Source organism: Manis pentadactyla, chromosome 2, assembly GCF_030020395.1.
Source record: "Manis pentadactyla isolate mManPen7 chromosome 2, mManPen7.hap1, whole genome shotgun sequence".
NCBI lineage: Eukaryota > Metazoa > Chordata > Mammalia > Pholidota > Manidae > Manis > Manis pentadactyla.
The window spans coordinates 1,576,574-1,598,149 of record NC_080020.1 but is presented as its reverse complement, the minus strand read 5'-3'; the positions used below and the strand labels follow the sequence as shown (position 1 = coordinate 1,598,149).

Here is a 21,576-nt window from a genome sequence, read left to right as displayed (position 1 = left end):
GGGGTTAATTAAGACACCATGGGATGACTGACTTCCCTAAATCATATTTTAAATCTCCTTCCACATCCCTTTATTCTACTAGCTTATGAGGAAAATTCTAGAAGGTGGTCCGGTCAACATAGAGTTTATTTTGTTGTATTTAGAACTAAAATTCAAATAAGTGGTTTTTTTTCCTCTCTTTTCTTTTTGACCATTAGAAGCAGATGTTTTAACATCCTGGGGAAGCTCTAATATGATAAGCCCACAAAATGTGAACATTATAATACCACTGAGAACAGATAAACATAAAAACAAAATGTTTCAGCTCCCAGAAGACCAAACCTGAGGGGATGGAAGTAACAAGGGGAACAGGAAATGGCATTACTCTCACTCAGTCATTTCCCAGGATGTTTCAAAAGATGAGATGACTTCTAATGACAAGTAATAATTACTGAACAGCACTGCCCACTGGAAAGTTCTGAGCATGGAGAAAAATTCATCTTCCACCAGCAAGTGTCTCATCTGAATATGACAGCCGTCACTCCCAAGCAAGCAACCCGGTGGGAGGAGAGGGTGCTCTGGCCCTCCCTGGAGAGTGGCCTCCTGGCTCCCCAGAAACACTTCCTCCTCAGAGCGGCGGTTGGTCCACTGGAGACCATGCTCCCTGGCTGCCAACAATCAATCTCAGAGAAAGATGAAAACCTGGGGGCAGCGCCACGACTGTAAGGTTTGATAACGGTAGATATTCAAGTTCTGCTCAGCTGTTTAATGCTTGTTGGATATTGAGGGGAAAAAATACCTCCATTCTTACATTGGTCACTAGGGCTGCCATAACAAAATACCACAGACTAGGTGTCTTAAATGACAGAAACTTGTTATCTCAGTTCTGGGGACTAGAGTCCAGGATCGAGGTACCGGCAGGGTTGGTTTTCTCCTGAGGCCTCTCCCTGCTGTGTTCACGTGGTCGGCCCTCGGTTTGTGTGTTTCTCTGTCTGGATTCTAACTTCCTGTCCTTACAAGAACACCAGCCAGGCTGGAGTAGGGCCCACCCGGAGACCCCATTTAATTTAATTATCTCCAGTACTGTCCCATTTGGGGGCACTAGGAGTTAGGGTGTCAACTTAGCAATTAAAAGGAGACACAATTCAGGCCTGAACAGTTCTCTGGGCCACATTTCCCCAGTCAAAAGCAGGCAACAAGAGTTGCCTTGAAAGACTGTGAAAAGACTGTGAGCTTTTTGTCAAATGTATTGAAGTGAACATACAAAAAAAATGCAGATCACAAATGTACAGCTCAGTGACTTTTCATAAAGGGTGCATATAAATATCCAAACCCAGAAACAAACCCAGAACCTCCTTGTAGGTAATGTGAAGGTTCCTGTCGCCAGGATTCTCACCTGGTCCTGGTCGGCTAGCTCACTACACACACATGTGGGCAATACATTGTTATTGACTCTATATAAAGAGTTCCACCCAGTGCTCTGGGTGACACATGGCATGGCTGCAAGGCTGCACAGCTGCAGGAGAGGGAGTGGTGGCAGCACCGAGGACAGAGACTGAGACAGCTGCAGGGGGCAGAGAGGCCCAGAAGTAGAGAGACCAGCTGGCTGCATGCAGACTCACTCTGAGTGGATGGGATTCTAGTGACTGGCCTGCCACCGTGGGAATAAAGTTGAGTATAACCCTTTCACCCCAAGAACATTCAGTTTCATTTTTAGTCTCATTGAATCCAAAGGGAACTTGCCTGGGGCTGAAACCCACCAGCAGGACACTCCTTTTGCCCCTTCCCCAGGGGCATCCATAAGTCTAATTCCTAATGGAATAAGTTAATTGTGCTCACTTTTCTATGTATTCTTTATGTCTGGCTTTTCTCACTCAATGTTTGTGAGAGTCATCATAATGCTGGGTATCACTGTAATTAGTTCATTTTTGTTTCTATATTGTATTCCATTGAATGGATATACCATATTCTATTATTATTGCATATCTGAGTTTTCTCTAGTTAGGGCCATAACTAGTAGTACAGCTATGAGTACTCTTGTACCTGTCTTTTTTTGAACATATACACACATTTTTGTGGGTATATACCTGGAAGACGACTTGCTAAGTCGTAGCATATGCATATAGTTGACATTAGTCTACATTAGTCAAACATTTCCCCAAAGTAGTTGTATGAATTTATACCCCTCCCCCAGAAGTATATGAGCGTTCCAGTTACTCCACATAAAGATATAGTTATTTTTAATACAGAAAACTGGGAAACAATAGGGAATTAATAATATAAATAATGATGTTTCAATGAAATGTACTAGAAAATAGTCATTAAAAATATTATCCTTGAGGACAGTATCATTTTAATACCAAAACCAGGCAAAGACACTACAAAAAAAGAAAATTATAGACCAATATCCCTGATGAACATACATGCAAAAATCCTCAATAAAATATTAGTGAAGTGAATTAAAAAACACATCAAAAGGATCATTCATCATGATTTATTTATTCCAGGGATGCAAGGATGGTTATAATATTCATAAATCAATCAATGTCATATATCACATTAACAAAAAAAGGATAAAAACTACATGATTATCCCAATAGTTGCTGAAAAAAACATTTGACAAAACTGAACATCCATTGATAATAAAAACTCTCAACAAAATGGGTACAGAAGGTATATACCTCAACATAATAAAGGCCATATATGAAGAACCCTCTGCCAACACCATACTCAATGGCAAAAAGCTGAAAGTTTTTCCTCCAAGATCAGGAACAAGACAAGGATGTCTCCCTCTCACCACTTTTATTCAACATAATACTGGAGGTCCTAGTCACAGCAGTCAGACAAACAAAAAAATAAAGGGGATCCAGATTGCTAAGGAAGAAGTTAAACTGTTACTATTGGCAGATGAAATATTATACAAAGAAAATCCTAAAGAATGCACCAAAAAGCTATCAGAACTAATAACTGGATTCAGAAAAGTTGCAGGATACCAAATTAATACACAGAAGTCTGTTGCATTCCTATATACTAACAACAAACTGGCAGAAAGAGAAATCAGGAAAACAACTCCATTTACAATTGCATGAAAAAGAATAAAGTACCTAGGAATAAACCTAACCAAGGAGGCAAAAGACCTATACTCTGAAAACTATAAGGCACTCATGCAAGAAATTTAAGAAGGCACCAATAAATGAAAATCTATCCTTTGCTCATGGCTAGGAAGAATTAACATTGTCAAAATGGCCATCCTGCCTAAAGCAATCTACAGATTCAATGCAATCCCTATCAAAATACCAACAGCATTTTTCAATGAACTAGAACAAATAGTTTTAAAATTCATATGGAACCACAAAAGCCCCCAAATAGCCAAAATGATCCTAAGAAAGAAAAACAAAATTGGGGGGATTAAGCTCCGTGACTTCAAGCTCTACTAGAAAGCCACAGTAATCAAAACAGTTTGGTACTGGCACAAGAACAGACACATGGATCAATGGAACAGAATAGAGAGCCCAGATAAACCCAAGCATATATGGTCAATTAATATACAATAAAGGAGCCATGGACATACAATGGGGAAATGACAGCCTCTTCAATAACTGGTGTTGGCAAAACTGAACACCTACATGCAAAAGAATGAAACTGGATTATTGTGTAACCCCATACACAAAAGTAATTTCAAAATGGATCAAAAACCTGAATGTAAGTCACAAAACCATAAACTCTTAGAAAAAAACATAGGCAAAAATCTCTTGAACAGAATCATGAGCAATTTTTTTCCTGGACACATCTCCTCGGGCAAGGGAAACAAAATTAAAAATGAACAAGTGGGACTACATCAAACTAAAAAGCTTCTGTATAGCAAAGGACACCATCAGCAGAACAGAAAGACAACCTATAGTGTGGGAGAATATACTCATAAACAATATCTATAGAGACAACACAATTGCTAGCATGATTCCAATGGCGTATTTCACAGAAGTAGAAAAATTTATATGGAACCACATAAGATTCCAAATAGCCAAAGAAATGCTGAGAAAGAACAAAGCAGGAGGCATCACATTTCCTGATTTCAAGCTATACTATGAAACGGTCATCATCAAAGCAGTATGCTATTGGCATATATACACTTAGAATTGAAAACCCAAAAAATTAACCCAAGCATAATCACAGTCAACTAATATTTGACAAGGGAGCCAAAAATAATCATTGAAAAAAGACACACTCTTCAATAATTGGTGCTGGGATAATTAGATATTCACATGTAATGGAATAGAACTGGACCCACATTTTACACCACTCACAAAAATTAACTTGAAATGGATTAAAGACTTAAATGTAAGACCTGAATCCATGAAACTGCTAGAAGAAAACATAGGAATAAAGGTCCTTGACATAGTAATGATTTTTTGGATATGACACCTAAAGCATAAGCAAGAAAATTATGTTTATCAATTTTTTAATAAAATAAACAAATGTAACTACATCAAACTAAAAAGCTTCTGCACAGCAAAAGAAACCATCAATAAAGTGAAAAGACAACCTACAGAATAGGAAAAAATATTTGCAAAACATGTGTCTGATAAGAGGTTATTATCCAAAATATATTAAGAACTCATACAACTCAATAGCGAAAAAACAACCACCACAAATAACCCAATTTAAAAATGGGCAAAGGACCTAAAATAGACATTTCTCCAAAGATCTATGAATGGACAACAGGTACATGAAAATATGCTTAACATCACTATTGTTCAGGAAAATGCAAATCAAAACCACAATGAGATGTCATCTCACACCCGTTAGAATGGCCACCATCAAAAAGACAAGAGATAAATGCTGGTGAGGACATGGAGAAAAGGGCGCCCTGTGCACCCTCAGTGGGGATGGAAACTGGTGCAGCCACTGTGGGAAGCAGGATGGAGTTTCCTCAAAAAATTAGAAATAGAAATACCGTATAATCCAGCAATTCCATTTCTGAGAATATATCCAAAGGAAATGAAAACACTCAAAAAGATATCTGCACCCCCATGTTCAGAACAGCATTACTTATAATAGCCAAGAAGTGGGAACAACTTTAGTGTCCCTTAGTAGATGAATGGATAAAGAAACTGTGGTGTATATATATATATATATGGACTACTAATGAGATACTATTCAGCCATAAAAAATGAGGAAATCCTACCATTTGTGGCAACAGGGATGGACCTTGAAGGTATAATGCTCAGTGAAATTAGTCAGAGAGAGACAAGTACTGTGTGGTCTCACTTACATGTGGAATCTAAAAAAATAAAACAATGGAAACCAAACTCAGTGGATCTGCAGTTACCAGAGTGGTAGGGGTGGGAGCAGGGCCAGTTGTTCAGAGAGTAAACCGTAAGAGTTCTTATCACAAGAAGAAAAAAATTTTCCTCTTTGTGCTTCCTTTCTTTTTCTATTTATTTATTGTATCTGCACGAGAAGGCAAACGTTAGCTGCACTGACTGCAGTCATCATTTCACAATATATGTAACTCGAACCATCGTGCCATATGCCTTACATTCATGCGGTGATGCATGTCAATTATTTCTCAATAAAACTGGGGGGAAAGAAAGAAAAAATAGCATGATTTTTTATTAACTCTAACTCACCCCCTTTTGTTTTTCTAAAAATGCAGTTGGGCTGATTAACCTGGTGTTAGAGGCTTATGAGAAAGATCATCGTCCTCTACTGAAAAGAATTCACTCCCCAGTTGCGATTGTTAACCTTTTGGAGGCTTTGACATTTATTCCAGAATTTTTGGAACATTTGGCTCAAGGGTATAAGTGACTTAACTTGAAAAAGGTCAGTTCCTCTTCAGGGCTTTCTAGCAATTTTATAATGATGCTGTACATTATATCGAGCATTATCCGCTAGGGGGGATAGGAGCATCAAAATGTAGTATCTCTCAGCTATTTTTTGAAGTGACAGGTCAATTTACAGGTAGATTGCTGAGTTTCCAGCGCAGATCACTGGGGAAATAAGATGCAAACAAAGGAAGCAGAAAACTCAGGCCTCACTGTAAGGTGGTTAGAATCCTTAAAAATTTTCTCCCCCTTTTTCCCCCCCATAAAAACAAACAGCCACAGAAAAACTGAGAGCTGTCTGCATTCTTTGAGACAATTAGTTAACTAGAGAAAAGAAAATTAAAAGAAAGAAATAGGAAAACAATGGGAGTAAAAGAGAAGAAAGAGGGAAGCTTTAGGAACACAAAAGAGGGCCACCAATGAGTTCAAGAGTAAAGGCCAGGGAGCCAGTCCCGAGTGCTGGCCCTGGGCCACGGCCTCCAGGGGCAGGGAAGGCCCCCCGAGTTCGCAGGCACAGCCCCCCAGGCCACACTTGAGGTCAGGGAGCCACACGGCAGTCTTGCAGGGAGGCAATGAGAGCCGGGGGCTGGCGCAACAAATGCTTGAGGGATTGGACACCTTTGCAGCAGCGTGCTGGCTAAGACCCCATCCTCGGGGCAAGCGGGAGACAGATGAGTAAGAACGAGGCGAGCCTCTTGCAGGTAACTTGCCCAGGCACTCGAGCCCAGTTACCAGAACAGGAGCCACAGGCAGTCGCATCCTGGAGCAAGGCCAGATCACGCCGACGACAGCCAGGCCACTGGGTCGGGGCTGGACCCGCAGCGAGGCTTCTGTGAGGTGGAGCTGCAGAACGCTGGCTCAGAACTTGCCAACGCCCCCTTGTCCGTGGTCCCAACCGCTTCCAGAGACCTGCCGAGGCTGTGCGGGCGGGGAAAGGGTGGGGGCCACGGGACTTGAGGTGTGAAGAGAAGACAGGTGTGGGTGGACCAGTAGAGGATGAGCTGCACAGCTAGTGGGACCACTGCCTGCAACACCCAAACTGACCTGCAAATGCAAACCCGTGCAGAGCCGGGGAATCCCAAGTGCAGCAGGGCTGAACTCCAAACGGGGCATGTTCAGGCTGGAAAAGAAAACACAGCCCAAGAAAAGCAGCAGATGAATTCAGATAGTTCAATGCCACACGAAAGAAAGTCTAGATGCCTTCTGTATGTCTAGTCAAACAGATGGAACGATTCCCCAGGGGCAGTTTTTAGCCTCAGTACAAGGAAAGCTTTTGGACAGCCTGCCGTGCTGACTCCACAAACTCCTTCACTTCGTATTTATTCAGCAAGCTGATTAGGGGACTGTACATCCTGGTTTGCCCAGCAAGGTGCCAGCCCATGCTGTAGTACGGGCTCCTGACTGGGCAGCACCCCCTTTACACTTAAAGCATCCTGGTTTGAATGATGAAGTATAGGATTCCCTACTCCCTACCTACTGAGCACCTGCTATGTGCTGGGAATTGGACCAAACACTGAAAACACAATCCCTGATTTTAGGGAACTCACAGTCTAGCTAGAAAAGGAGACGCTGAAAGGGCAAATTAGGATATGGTGTGGTAGGGACTGTATAAATGAAAGTGCTGGGGATGGAGACAGTTTCCACTGTCAGAGAGGAAAGCGTCCACGGCTCACTCAAAACCACCTTTTTCACTTATTCATTTAACACGAACTTGCTGAACAAGTGCTGTGTGCCAGGCACTATACAGGGACCGTTGACACAATCCTGAACAAAATGTCACACCTCCCCCGCCCCGCCCCCGCCATGAAGATTTTTATGGTAAGTGAGCTGAACTTATAAACCTCTCTTACATTTTTGAAAACCTACTCAGTGGATAGATTGCTGACATGTATCCACCCAAACAGTGCCTTTGCAACTTCCAGTAGCTGGTCCCAAACCCAATCACAAAAGTCCAATAAAATCAAACCCCTTTTCCAAATGGAAGCCTTTCAAATACATGAAAGTAGTTAATATATTTTCCTTAAGTTTTCTGTTTTCCAGGCTAAATATTCCTAGTTATTTTATTCAGTTTTCCTATGATCTGGATATCAGACTTCTCACCATTCTGGCCGCTCGGTCATTCTGATTATCCTGGTCCCTCTGAAGAACAGAAGCCCAGAACAAACAGCCTCCAAGTTGGGGTACACCCTGGCTGTACACACACTGGGACCTCTGTCTCCCCATCCTGTTCCTCTTGGCCAGCCCCCCTTCCACACGCTGGCCATACTGACTTACAGTCTAATAAAAATCCTAGGTCTTTTCATAAGAATTGCTCTTAAGCCATTATTTATATTCATTTCTCTACAACTTAAGTGTCCCCACCACACTATCCCAGCTAATAATATATCCTTAGTTTCTACATTATTTCATCTTATTAGTTTATGATTCCATAGAGTTACAGAGTGTTTGTATTCAGGGACATGAGGACCTTCTAGTCCAGTCCGTACATGTACAGATGCAGTTACTGATGTACAAAGAGGTTGTGTAATAGCCTTAAATCACAGCTCGTTGCATTCCAGGCTGTCCAGGTACAGACTCCAACCCCCCATGTGGAAACACCCGTATCATCTGTAACTATTTCCTCTCCCTCACCCCCTCAGCACTCCAAGGGCATTCAAGGACCTGCCCTTCAAGAAACAGCCCTACTTCGAGGATGTTCCGATGTTCAACCCATTCTCCATGGGTTTTTGAAAAATGTAACTGCCCCTGTTGAAGCCCTGTAAAAGCTTCCCGTTGCGTAAAAGCTGGAGCCCAGCCCCTGCAGCATGCCTCAGGGGAGCTGCTTGCCTTTCTAGCCTGCAGTTTCATTATTTCTTCCCTGAAGCTCTGCTGCTGACTTGAATGAGTGCCACTTCCAAATTCGCCATGTCTCCTGGGTCACCCTGAGCCTTTATCTGAAGCTCCCTCTTTTTGGAGTGCTTCTCCCCACTAGGCAAACTCCCGAGTTCCCATTTTCAACCTCACCTTCATGAGGAAGCCTCCCCCAATTCCATTACACTGCCCCCCACCCGGCCCACCCCATAAGCCCTGGCACTGAAGCACCTCGTGTATGTGCCACTTGGCCCCTTAACACATGGTGATGTTTTTACTGTCCCGTCTCCAGAATGACCCCCGTGAGGACAGGTATCACATCTGCCATCTAAGACATATTCAACACCTATTTCATTCCATTATTCAACAAATATTAACTGAACTTATTTGATGCTAAGTCCTGGCATACGGGGGCAAACAAGGGCCATGAGGCCTTGTCTCTGTGCACCTTACAGGACAGATGTCCACCGAGGACAAGGACAAACAACGGAACACGAGAGCCATAATGGGGGGAATGCTGGCGCTATGGGTACATGTGGGAGGGGGCCTAATCGAGACTAGGGGGCAGGGAAGGCCTCTCTAGAGAAGTCAAGGTAAGCCAAGAGCCGAGAAATCATCCAAGTGAAGAACAAGACTGAAACCAGCTCCTATCTCCTCCCTACACGGCATTTTTACCATTTCTTCAAAGCCACTGATTAAGGGCAGAGAAGGATGGAGGCCTGGGGGACCCGGCTGGAGACATGAATCAATACGACGGAGGATATGACTGTGATGGAGGGAGATACTCAAAAATTTTAATAACAGGTACAACAGGGACACTGACCCGTTCAGCTGGACAGCAGAGGAAGCCCGGAGGCAACTCTAGCCCACCTCCTCCACAGAAGGCTTCAGTCGGCATATGACGACGGCGGGTACCAAGGGGGACTTTAGACACTTGGTCTAGAAAATATCTCCTAAGGGGACGCATCACGAACCTGGCCCTGCGGCCACTGTCTCCTGCAACAGCCACTCTGGACTCAGCTACAACCTCTGGCCGCTGCTTTCACATACTCTTCCCCATTTAATGCTCTTTTAATACCCAGAATATGTTCAAAAGGGCCCAGTGTCTGCTTTTCTTGCTTGGGGCTTTCTTTGCCTGCCTCCCAGTTGACGGAGGAATTCTAAATATGTGTCTGGGGCTCAGCGAGGCCGCCGGTATGTCGGGCCATTCATTTTATTGGGGTCTATATCCCTGCAGAGATACCAGAGGGAGACTCCATGTGAGGCGTGTCCATCAGGAAAAAATGGAAAAGCAGATCTCCCTCCCACCGCTACTACACCAGCCCGTTTCTTCACAGACGGTTGCTTTATGAGAGCCTGACACGCCCGTGGTACGCAGCATTGCACCATGAGAAAGTCACCTCAGGTCTTCAGGGTCTGCACAGAAGGAAAGAACATGTTTCTCAAAGCCCCTTTCTGAGGCTTTAGGGGGCCTTCTGCATTTGTCCCGTGACGGAGGGGGCGCCTTACAGTGCTGGCTTCACCCCCTTCCCATCGCTCACTGGAGGGGTGTTGACGGAGGGCCTACTCCACGCGGCATACTTCCTTCACCTCAGAGTCACACTGCAATCCCTAAATCCTCAAAGATCATGAATCCACATACGTTAAGGGAAAATAATGAGTATTTCTAACACCCTTTATAAATTTGGAGAATTCAACAGTTTATTACTTCTTCTTACCTCTGGAACTGCTCAGTATTTGTGACTCGGGCCCTTCTCGAGGGGCTTTTACTCAGCTCTTGGGGGATTTGTGGCCAGTCAGATCAAACAGACCCTCCCAGACCTCCCTGTGCGACTGACCCACGCGCTCAAGTGCCTACAGGCCGAGCAGGTGAAGAATTACCCACAGGCCACCCCACCCCTTCCCCCTTCTCAGAGGCCCTGGACAGCCAGGCCTCCCCAGCTCCTGGTTTCCGTTGTATCCAGAGAAGGTTCTGGCTGCTTCCAGGCCTAGGCTGTTCTGCTGTGTGCCTGGAGCCGGCCCCAGGAGGTGGCCCCCCGAGCACGCACCTTTGATGTCTTCCCAGCACTTCCTCTGAGTCTACAGTCTCGGGCCAGATCCCTGAACTTTGTGAGCCCAGCTGCCTCCTGTGGGAGCTGTGAATCACAGTGGCTAACCCAGAGGGCTGCTGTGAGGACAAAGTGAGGGTGCACTAGGTGGACCCCACCCTCCTGCTTCACCGCACACCACCCCAGAAGACAGGCCAGTGGCAGGATGCGGGGGAAGGTGTGGAGCGGCCGACGTAGCACTGCCCAGTCCTCTGTACCAGGAAACCTGTGCCCATGAGCCAGCACGCCCATCCCAAACACCGTCAGCCGCCGCCCCAGCCAAACCAGCTGGGCTTTGCCAAATGGGTGACTAATGGCCCAGAGCAGCTCGTGAGTTCTGCCAGCTGGCCACTTACCCCAGCATCTCATGGAAAGCCCAGAACACACGGCAGGCAGGGGTAGAATTTGCGTCAGGAAGTGCTGCCTGTGACACCACACCTTTGCCCCTCTCCCCGCCCTGTTTGGTGACACCCACCGTGAGCCCTGCAATCGGAGGTCTTACTACCTCCCCTCCCAAGCCTTCAGCAGCAAGAACGTTAAGGGGCGCAGCTCACACCCGTTTCCTCCGCATAACATACCACCTCGTTTTTTATTTTTTCCTGCTTCCTATCTGGATGGAGAGAGGGGCCTCCAGCTGTTCCTGTCGGTCAGATGGCCAGTATTTCCCTTCTGAGAGGGCATGTTTGCTGAGACAGCGTTTTAGCACCAGATTAGCACCTGACCCGTTAGTGCTTTTATCACGAGCAATGTTTGCCATCCCGGGGGCGAGCAGCACGGTTACCATCTCGGGTCCCCTGCTCGCGGCTTTCCGTCCGTCGCTCGCTGTAACCTGCACTTTAACCACACGAGAGGACCAGCGCAGTCAGGCTGCAGAAATCCCTGGTCGCTGAGCTCCACTGATTGCTCTTCACTGGTATCTGTCCCCTGCCTGCCTCTTTTTCCATCCCAGAACCAATATTTCAAAGAATTTCAGTTCTTGGGCACATGGCGATTGTTCAATTAATGTTTGTTAATGTGATTTCAGTCACTAGACGTACAGGCACCTTCCAGGGGGCAGCAATTCCCACCACAGAATGTCAGGCCCAGCAGGGAACCTGCAAGCCACACAGGAGCCCTTCGTTCTGTAGATGGGGAAACCGAGGCACAGAAAGTGAAGTGACTCACCCCTGTTCCCACCTGGTTATTTATCATCGTTACTGAGACTTCCCACTTTCCATCCACACGGCACCGTGATCACGAAACACGCCTCTTGTTCGCTGCAATATCAGCATGTTCTAAGTTTTGAACCAAATATTTAAAAAGCTGGCAAATAAAAAACTAGAATTTCTTTGTTTGGCCAGACAGTTCACCCAAGATTTCGTAAACCTGGCCGTGTGCCAGAATTATTACCTGGGCGACCTTCCAAATACAATTTCTCTACCAAGTCAGATCTGGGCTTGGTGGGACGGGAGACTCTTTCTGCGGGGCTGCTGGTTTGGGGTTCGTTTTGTCTGTTTCTCCCGGTGATTTTGCTGCGCATTGGTTTGGAGACTGCGGACCTGACGGGCGTCCACTCCTTAGGGACACTACAGGGGGAGGGCAGGGAGTAGGTGCCTCGAGATGTCTGAGAAGGATGAGGCTCCTGGGATCGCAGCTGAAATCACCCAGCAGAACACGAGTCCCCGGTAGGAACCTGTAGTCATCAGAATGCTGAATACAAAACCCACCTGTTAGACCATCAGGGGTGAATCCGCCTGGGCCCCCCCGGGCAGTGTCCCCACGCACCGCCCCTTCTGGTGTGTGAACAGCTGCGTCGCTGGGGCCGAGCCTCAGAGGGCAGCAGAGCAGCGATCACAAGGCACGTGTAACCCAAAACCTACAGACCGAAGTAGACACACTCTAGTCAACATGTAGTTCTAGCACTTTGTCTTCTGGCTCTAATTCCCTCTTACTGCTTCTTTCCAAGTAAGTCCATGAGTTCTGGGAATGTCCAAAACTGCACATGCCCAGGACTGGGACGGGTTTACCGTGAGTGACCTGCCGAGCCACAGTTCATGCTGTTCAGTTGGTTCAGGTCACCAAGCAACCTCCTTGTCACTCGGTGTAATGAACCGACTCTAATTCCAGGGAAGGCAGCGCAGCGTGGGCTCCTGGGCGCGGGTGCACCACCAGTGCGGGGCTGGTGCCAACAGGGGGTGAGCCCCAGCTGGGCGCCTGCCCTGGGCCAGTCACACGGCCTTTGTGTGCAAAATGGGGCTGGGGCAGCTCCCACTGGCTCTGATTGAGATAATGCACAGAAAGCACCCAGCTGCTTTTATTTAACGTCACCCTGTAAGCATGTAAGCCACGGCTTCAGGGCGCACGGGAGGCCACATCCCTCCCGGGACAGTGCGTCCCTGTCAAAGCCAACAGAGAGGGGCCGGCTCCCCAGCCTTCCCAGCCCCTGCTGCCCCAGCGCCCTCCGGAAACCGCAGAAATGCCCGGGTCCATGCTTCTGCTGCCGCTGTGGCACTGGGACACCCGGTGTGTCATTTCTGCAAATCCCTGAGCATCCAGGAGACTTCAAGCCTGGCAGGGTGACCAGCTCCAACAGGGCCTGTGGGCCTGTCCCCTTCACAGAAGGGCGTTGCTTCAGAACTTAGTTTATAAGCTCTGCCGGGGTTTTCACATCCCACATGAAAGGCCCGGGGCGGGGCGGGGCGGGGGCACATCCAGCCAGTTCTGCAAATTTGCTCTCAAATGCTTCTACCAGGAAGAGCCACAAAGTCACAAAGAAAGGCCCAGGCTATTCAAGCACTCAAAGCTTTTGTATTTAAAAATGAGAAGGGGCTGGCCGGTTTAGGGGATTTAAAAGTTAGCTGAAAGTCAGGGCAGGGACTCCTAGGCCAGGACTCGCTGACAGCTATGATCTCAGCGCAAGTCAGGAGCCTCTTCTAGAAGGGGAGAGGGGAGGGCTCTCCGTAAACCTGACGACACTGAGAGCTGGCTGGTGGTTCAGGGAACTAGCCGGGGCCACCAGCAGGCCAGGGGCCCCCGTGTGGGAGGTGGACACAAGTTGTTGTAGCTACAGGGTCCGAGAGAGGGCAGGCAGGCCGCGGGAAGAAAACCCCAGGCCTCTCGGAGGCCGGAGGCCAGAGGCCGAGCAGCATGGAGCCCCCCTGAGGCTCTTCTGCAAAGCGCCCCCCGCTCAAAGGCCACCTGGCCTCTCTTGCTGAAAACCTGTGGCCACTTAGAGCTACACGGAGTCCCGTTCCAGCGCCTGGGCCCTTGTAAGCATTTTGATTCCTCATCCATGAAGTGTTTGGGGGAGGCTGGCTGAGCAGAAGGAGGGGGCACCTAGAACGGCAGGGCTGCCCGGACGCGTCTGGGCCATGGTCCCCTCATAGAATCCGAGCCTGTCCAAGCACACTTGCCAGGCAGACCAGACCTTGACCCCGGCAGCCAGGGGCCCAGCTGGGCCATCGTTCACTGTGTGGTTGGTGTTTGAATGAAGCAGAAAGAGCCCCAGTTCGGAGCCTGGGAGCCTAGGGTCTGACCCCAGCTGGACTTCCGGCCTGGCCATAAGGAAGCCCCACACCTCTCTCTACAGTCTCTGTGTCTGCGAATTCCTGATTTATTTTGCAGAGAAATTACCGGAAGCCTTCTAATCTCCCGATGACCTAGTCCAAAGTGTGACCTGAACCATTCCTGAGCGTGCAGTAAGAAATGCAGATTCCTGGGCCAGCCCCAGACCAACCGAAACAGACGCCCTGGGAAAAATGACTAAGAAACTCTGCACTTTAACAAACTCTCCTGTGATTCTCAGGCACCCTGAAGCGCGAAAGTCGCTGACCTCAAGGATAAGAGTCCGGACTCCTCAGTGTGGCTCCACAGCCTGTACAACTCGCCTTCTGAGTCCCATTCCCAGCAACTCCTCTGCTCCGACACCACTGGCTGACATTGAGGTCCCCACACCACAGGCCAGGCCCTGGGCTGAACAAATGCACCCGTTTAGCCCTCTGGGCGTCTCTAACAGCAACACTGAGGCCAAGGCTCCCAGAGGGTAACTCAGCCAACATCACACAGCGATGCTGAGGCCAGATGCACATTCCAGCCGTGGGACTGCAGAATCCTTGCTGTCAACCATCCCCAGCATACCGTGCTCCACATGCCCTTGGACATGCCCAGAATCGGCACCTGTGCACCCCTGCTCAGCGTGGCCTCTTGGCCCGCATGCCTCACGACGCCCTTACCCTTTGCAAATATGTAGACTTCAAATGTTTCACTTGGCCACCAAACTTCCGTGGGGCCTGCCAAGGAGAATGGCTATTCCCTCCCTCCTTCGCAGTCCAACCGTCCTTGGTTCAGATCGTTGCTTCAGTGCCGTAAAAACCGCACTGTGTGTGTTCACGCTCCGGCCTCCTTTATGAGGATGTTTAGGGCAGTGAAACTGCTACATATGACACTGCAGTGGCAGAGGCCTGTCATCATACACTTGTCCATGGCCACGGAGCACAGCACCGCAAAAGTGAGCTGTACACAATGGACACCTGTCCTTCCAGGTCAGCGGCTGTGACCAATATCCCATCTGGGAGGCCTGCCCAGTCAGGGAGGCCGTGCACGTGGAGGACAGGGGGTACATGGAAACTGTGCTTCACACCCACTTTTGCTGTGAACCTAAAATTGCTCTAAAAATAGTCTATATTCACATGTTTAAAATCCCTAAGGCTGTTATCCATGTCGCAGCCACACAGGCAGCTAGAAGAGGCCAAGTGCATGCTAAAGATGAATGCAGGGCAGCCGCTTTCCCCCGGGGCTGAGGACGGTGTCTGAGGAGGCCCCCAGCAGGGACAGGAGACAAGGAGGAGACCCCAGGGGGGTGGGGGTCAAGCACAGGAACCCAGAGGGAGGGAGCCTCACAGGACAGGGAGAGAGACTGGGGCTGTGCTGCCAGCCCCGAGGACAAGCCGAGGAAGGGACCTGGTCTGCACCCCTGTGACTGCCAGAGACCGGGAGGGCAAAGCACAGAGGCAGGAGCCGGAGGGAAGTGGGACAGAGGCCGGGCAGAGGGTGGGGCAAGCTGGAGTGGCCCGAGGCTTTGCACACAAGGGCTTTAGAGCCCAGCCATTCCATCAGGGGAGCCGGACAGCACTGGGGGGTGGGGGAGAAGGAGGCCCGTGTGGTCAGTCCCTGTGGGCCAGGAGGTAGATTCTAGGAGCACCAGGGAACCCTCACCACCCAGTCATGACGCAAAGGGGAAGAAAACCGGCCGGTGGATTACACTGCGGGAACCCGGACTGGAATCTCCTGGGGAACGATCCCAAGAGACTTTTCAATGGCGATTCAGATGCCAGGGATCAAAGTGTATGACACAAGTTTTAGAAGCAGGGCAATTAATGATTTGTCTTCGAAGGAAAATCTGGAAGAAAAACCTCAGCACTACCAGCTGTGTAGTAATGGCACAGAGCAGACCAAAGAGGCAGAAATCCCACACATTTAGAGATGAAATGATGGCAGAAGAGGCCTCGCACTCTTTATGCTGACTACATACAAGGTTAGGAAGATCACTCGGTCACTCTGCCAGTGTGTGCCCACAATTCACACCAGACTTGGCATTAGACACCCTTGGGTCGCAAACCCAGCTCTCCACTTACCAGCTCTGCGGACTTGGGTGTTGCTCAGTCCCACTGAGGCTTGGCTTCCTTACCTGTGAAAAAGAAAAAATAGCTCTTAGCTAATAGAGTTGCTGTTAGGACTGCGTGACATAAAATATGGGAAGTGCTGTGGAACAGTGCCTGGCAGAGAGGGTCTATACGTGACGGTGTGGCAGTGGCTTCACTGCTGCTATGATACAGCCTCATGCAGACGCCCTTTCTATACCCATGGCCCACCCCCCAAGGGAGTCAACTAGAGCCCCTGCGGAATCTCCCCCTCAGTCTGCCGGGGGCGACCAGATGGACCCACATGCTCAGCTGTCGTGCACAGCGATGCGGGAGCTGGGGGCTCCGGCCAAATGGAGCCGGAAGCTTGGAGACGGACTGAAAACATGTCAGGGCTCAGGGTCAGGGCCATGGCTGGCTTTTGCTAGGAGACAGCTGAAACTGGAAGGGAAGTTAGAAGTAAAAATGTTATGAGAGAGAAATCAAGCAGTCCTGGGAGGTGGGAGTCAGGGACTGAGGAAAAAGAACGGACGGGAAGACAAATAGAAGGCCAGACTGACCGGCAGAGGTGCTGACGGATGCCCGCTGAGTCGGGGAGGAGATGGGGGGGCATCTGGGAAGAGCGGGGCGGACCTGGGCGCACAGCAGGGCCCCGGCCCCCGGGACAGGGTCAAAGGCAGTCCGACCTTTCCTTTGAACTTGTCAACAATTTCTTTTACAAACTTTAAAACCAGTGCATACTGCTGCCCTTCACATCTGCTCCCCGCTCTGTGCTGTCCCCGAGCAGACCTGTCACACACGGCACACCAGACAAAAAGCTGTGGAGGTGTTCCAGTAAGAAAGACCCCAAGCAGGACGAGTACTTTTAGGGCAGTTGTTCCACAGAGGCGGGACGGCGCTCACGGGAGCGTCCGCAGTGTGAGCGGAGAGTGGGCAGCCCTGGCCTCTGGCCCCACCTTGGCCACAGACTAGTTCTGCCGTCCTGGACAGCTGACTGAACCTAGCCAGGCATCTCTCTGTAAATCTGCAAAACGAGGAGGCGGAACTGAATGTTTTCCAAGCGTGGTTGCTGCGCTGCCAACATTCTAGATCCTGTGGTTCTTTGAACCCCTAGTTATTTCTACATCCGACTTTTTCACAGCAGCCAAACAGTATTGCCAGCCACGTCAACAATATTTTATTTATTATATTACTATGAAGTGAATAGGTTATTCATCATCTCCCAGTACAACCTGTACTTGAGTGCAATTCCAACATGCATAATGGATCTCTCCTCCCTTGAACTCCCAAAGCGTGGCCATCTAGACGCCGCGTAGTGTACTTCTCACCCTCTGCTTCCTGCTGGGTCATTCAGGGAAATGCCTTCTGTCCGTTACCAGATGTTAAGCTCCCTGGATGCTACCTGGAGACCCAGCGGCCGGGAGAAAGCAGAACGGAGCCCCCACCTCTGCAGTCCCCAGAGCCCAGGACAGCACCCTGCCCAGACCTGAGCTCTGTGGGTGTTGGAGAGAAGGCAAAACATGAAGGGACTCGTCGGATGAGCCGAGTAAGGCCCCCACCCTTTGCTCCGCCCCCAACACAGCAGCACGGCCAACCTAAAGCCTCTGCCTGGACCTGGTAGACACTGAGCCGACTTCATGGCAAATGGCCCCCAAAGGTTTGGGGAGATGGCCAAGCACACACACGAGGCACTGCGGAGCGGGTGCAGCAGGGGAAAGAGGGAGCAGGACCCCCACGGTTCCCAGGCAGCAAACGTGCTTGGGCGTCGCCTGCAGTGGCACAAAGGGACCCGGGTGTGGAGCTGAAGGAAGCAGGTCAGATGGCTGGCAAAGCGTCTTCCCAGCAGAGCAACGAGGGTGAGGGCAGAAGAGGGTGAGAGGGGGACAGTCAAGAGCTCTCTCAAGACAAAGTCCCCTCCAGCCATATTTTCTAATCATCCTGCACAGAGTTCAGAGGGGACCCATGGTTCCATTTCCACGAGATCTCAGTCCTCCAACGTCCCGGCAGCTCGCTTGAGCCCCTTGCGCTCCACCACTTCCCAGCCCCGGGACCCCTGTGGGCATTCCACGTCCCTGCTGAGCATCCGCCTCCAGAGGCCCTCTGCGCCCTGACCCCGGGCCAGCCTCCGACCTGCCTCCAGCGGCCTCGCTGCCCTGCACAGCCCGGACACCCCTGCCAGCGGGACACTGGTCTGCTCTGGCACAGGCCCTCTCGTCCTTGCCTCCTGCCTCTCCACCTGCAGGGCAGCCACCCTCTGCCAGGCCGCCTGGCGTCTCAGGCCCCTCCCTCCTTTGCTCCCTTCCTCGTCCATGATGAATGCCTATTCTAGAGACAGGCTGGGTTAGGGCCCCACTGGTGTCTGATTTAGGGCGTCTCACTAATGGCAGTCAAGCGTCTGCTGGTCTTCAGTCCCGAGCTGAGTTTTCATTTGCGTTGACCTGCTAGTTCCCACTGTGCACACAGAAGGGGTTCCCTCAGCTGAGGCAAGTTCCCTTGCTGGGCCCAGAGCACCCAGTGGCCTCCCATGCCTGCCGCTGCCCCGTCCCAGCAGCCGCCACGGCCTGGGACCCCACAGCCTGGGACTCCAAGGCCCTTGCCATGGCTGGAAGGTTCCCGTGGCGGCTGGAAGGCTCCAGTGGTGGCAGGGAAGGAGAGGCTGTGCAGGCGGAGGGCCTCGGGGCTGAACGGGCACCAGTTCGCCTCACGGCCACGGGATGCCCAGGCCAGGTGCAAACTCCCGTCTTACAAAAGAGGCGACCAGGCCACCTCGCCAGGTGTTAATGCCTCCTGCCTTCAGAGCGCTCAGGGCCAGGACCTTCCAAAATAGCCACACCTGGGCCCCATTCCACCCTCACAGCCCTGGGCAGCAGCTCTGGGCTCTGACTGGCTCTGCAAATGACCTCTCACTTCTCAGCTGGGCTCCTGCTTTGTTACCAGACTCCTAATGAATCAACAGCAACAGGAATCACTTGGGTGCCATCCCTGGTGAGTCAGTGTCCGCCCCCCCCAGTGGCACGCATGACACAGACTGCCCAGGGTTCAGGCGTCCGAGCGTCGCTGCCCGCCTGGCGATGGCTAATTCATCACCTCAATAACTGGCATGTGCCCGGGGGTCATGCAGTTGTCTCTCAAACATCTGGCAGTTGCTTACCTCCCCAGCTGCCTAAAAGTTGGCAGCCCTCTGCCCTCACCTCCCTTAGCCTCCCGCTGAAAGAGGCCCGGCCCCTCACCCGCCCTTCCCCTCCTGCGGGGGAGATGCACCCAAAGCAGCCTGGCTCAGCTGCTCTGTGCAGCCCGTTCTGCTGGGCCACGGGCCATCCCTAGGTGGACACCCAGCTTTGGAGCTGGTCTGGCTCCTCTCTCTGACCCCACCTGCTGCCTCTTCTCCTCATTGATCCCCCACAGGCCCCTCCTCCGTCTCCTTCTCTGCACAAAGGTCCTGCCGTCTCCTTTACCTTTTAAGTCCATTCTTTTGCCCACAGGTGTGTTCCTCTCCCAGGTACAGTGGCTTTGGATGCCCCTGGTCACTTTCCTGCCAAGCCTTTCTTCCCAAGAACCGCCTGAAGTACAGGAGCACGTACGTCCCACCCAGGGCTTCTCCGATGGGTGGTCAGGGAGTTTATATGTCAGCAAAATGAACTCAAATTTCAAAGTACCTTCCTGGCTGACAGTGAGGGCTCTCCAAGGGATTCTTCCAAACGGATCCACCTCTTTTTCTCACAGATACCCACTCTTTTCCCACCCCACCCCCAACCCTAATGCCCCCCCAACTTACCTTCTTCAATAGCATCAACCTGACCTTCTAAATCAGAACCCAGAAGCTCCAGGGAATTCCCATGACTAAGGCAATCTGCTCTCCACACTGCCCTCCCCGTCCTGGGTCTCAGCTCTGCTGCGGTACCCACCGGCTCCCGGCCCTCGCCCCTCCTGCAAGCAGACCCCCAGCCGCGGTGGCCGCCCCTGGTAATCGCCAAGCATTGCCTAGCACCAGGCACTGCGCCAAGCACTTCATGCATATGATTCACCTGCCCTTAGTTTAGTTTTCTGAGCCCTCACTGACCTGGGGCAAAGCACCAAAGCGGGAGCAGCAGCTTTAAAGTAAGAACTGGATCAACGCCGACTCCTCTAGATGCTCTGACTTGGCGTGTTCTGCCGTCTCTGTCCCTTTATGATCCCCACTCACTCATGCCTGTGACTTCTTGACCCTGAACATACAACCTTGTTTTTACATTAAGAAGTAATATTTCATTTTAAAAACTACCCATTTTCCTAAAGAGCTCTGAATTTCTGACGGTAAAGCAAGAGAACACAGATTTGGAGTTAAGGATGACACACGTGTTTGGAGACTTCCTCTGCTTATTACTAGCTTTGTGATTCTGGCTGTGTTTCTTAAAGCTGCTAAACCTGTTCCCTCATTTAAAAAGTGAAAATAATACAGACAGTGCAGGTATTTTAAATTGCAGAAATTATGCACGAAGTACTTACCCATGCCCAGAACCTAGTAGACGCTATACAAATATCCCCTTTGTCCAAAAATACTTACTTTGTCCCTTGCGTTGGGTGGATATGGAAGATTCCTTTGCTGTCCTATCTTCCTTTCTCACTGCAAGGTCTCCCCCAGAAACCAGGAGAAAACTCTCCACATGGAGAGCATTGCAGAGACCTCTTGGCGGCAGCTACCTGAGGGCTTTGCCACACGCGTCATATAGGTTGTCCGTTCCGCCCCTGGCATCCCTCGGTGAGCTCACAAGGCTTCGGGCTTGCTCCCCAGGTGCAGGGTCTTCTTGGCCCCGGACTACCCGGATGCTCCCCAGCACATGACCAGAGCAATGGCCCTGGCCCGGCAGCATTGACTTCATCCGGAGCTTGTTAAGAATGCAAATGTCAGGCCCTGCGGAGTCAGAACGCCTGGGGGTGGGCCGGGCGAGCTCCCGTCTAACCCTCCCTCCGGGTGATGCTGATGAAGGCTCAAGGTGAACCGCCGGCTGAGACACCACCATGGGCACCCCTCCCAGCAGGCTTGGTGGTAGTGGCCCCACCAGTATGGCCACCCTGCTGCAAGGCCCCTTCCCGAGGAGGGCAGTCGCCGCGTCTCCACACCAGAAGCATCCTTCCAGCCCATGCTGGCTGCATCCCTCCCTGCTGCTCTGCTCTGGTGGAGCCCAGACCGCTGCAGACACCCAGGAGCCCAGCAGGTGCACTTGCTGTTGCTCAGAA

At 50.4% G+C, this 21,576-nt stretch overlaps 1 long non-coding RNA gene across 3 annotated transcripts in view; it reads right to left on the bottom strand.

Moving 5' to 3' along the window:
• The window catches only part of LOC118922304 (uncharacterized), a 267,153-nt gene extending 248,312 nt beyond the window's left edge, over nucleotides 1-18,841 (bottom strand). For 2 of the 3 annotated variants that reach the window (XR_008992839.1, XR_008992840.1), the window contains exons 1-2: nucleotides 17,688-18,841; nucleotides 16,354-16,406 (exon numbers count right to left, since the gene is read on the bottom strand). This is a non-coding gene — a long non-coding RNA (uncharacterized LOC118922304). The other variant, XR_008992841.1, reaches the window with a different exon arrangement.
• Nucleotides 18,842-21,576: the final 2,735 nt, after the last annotated feature.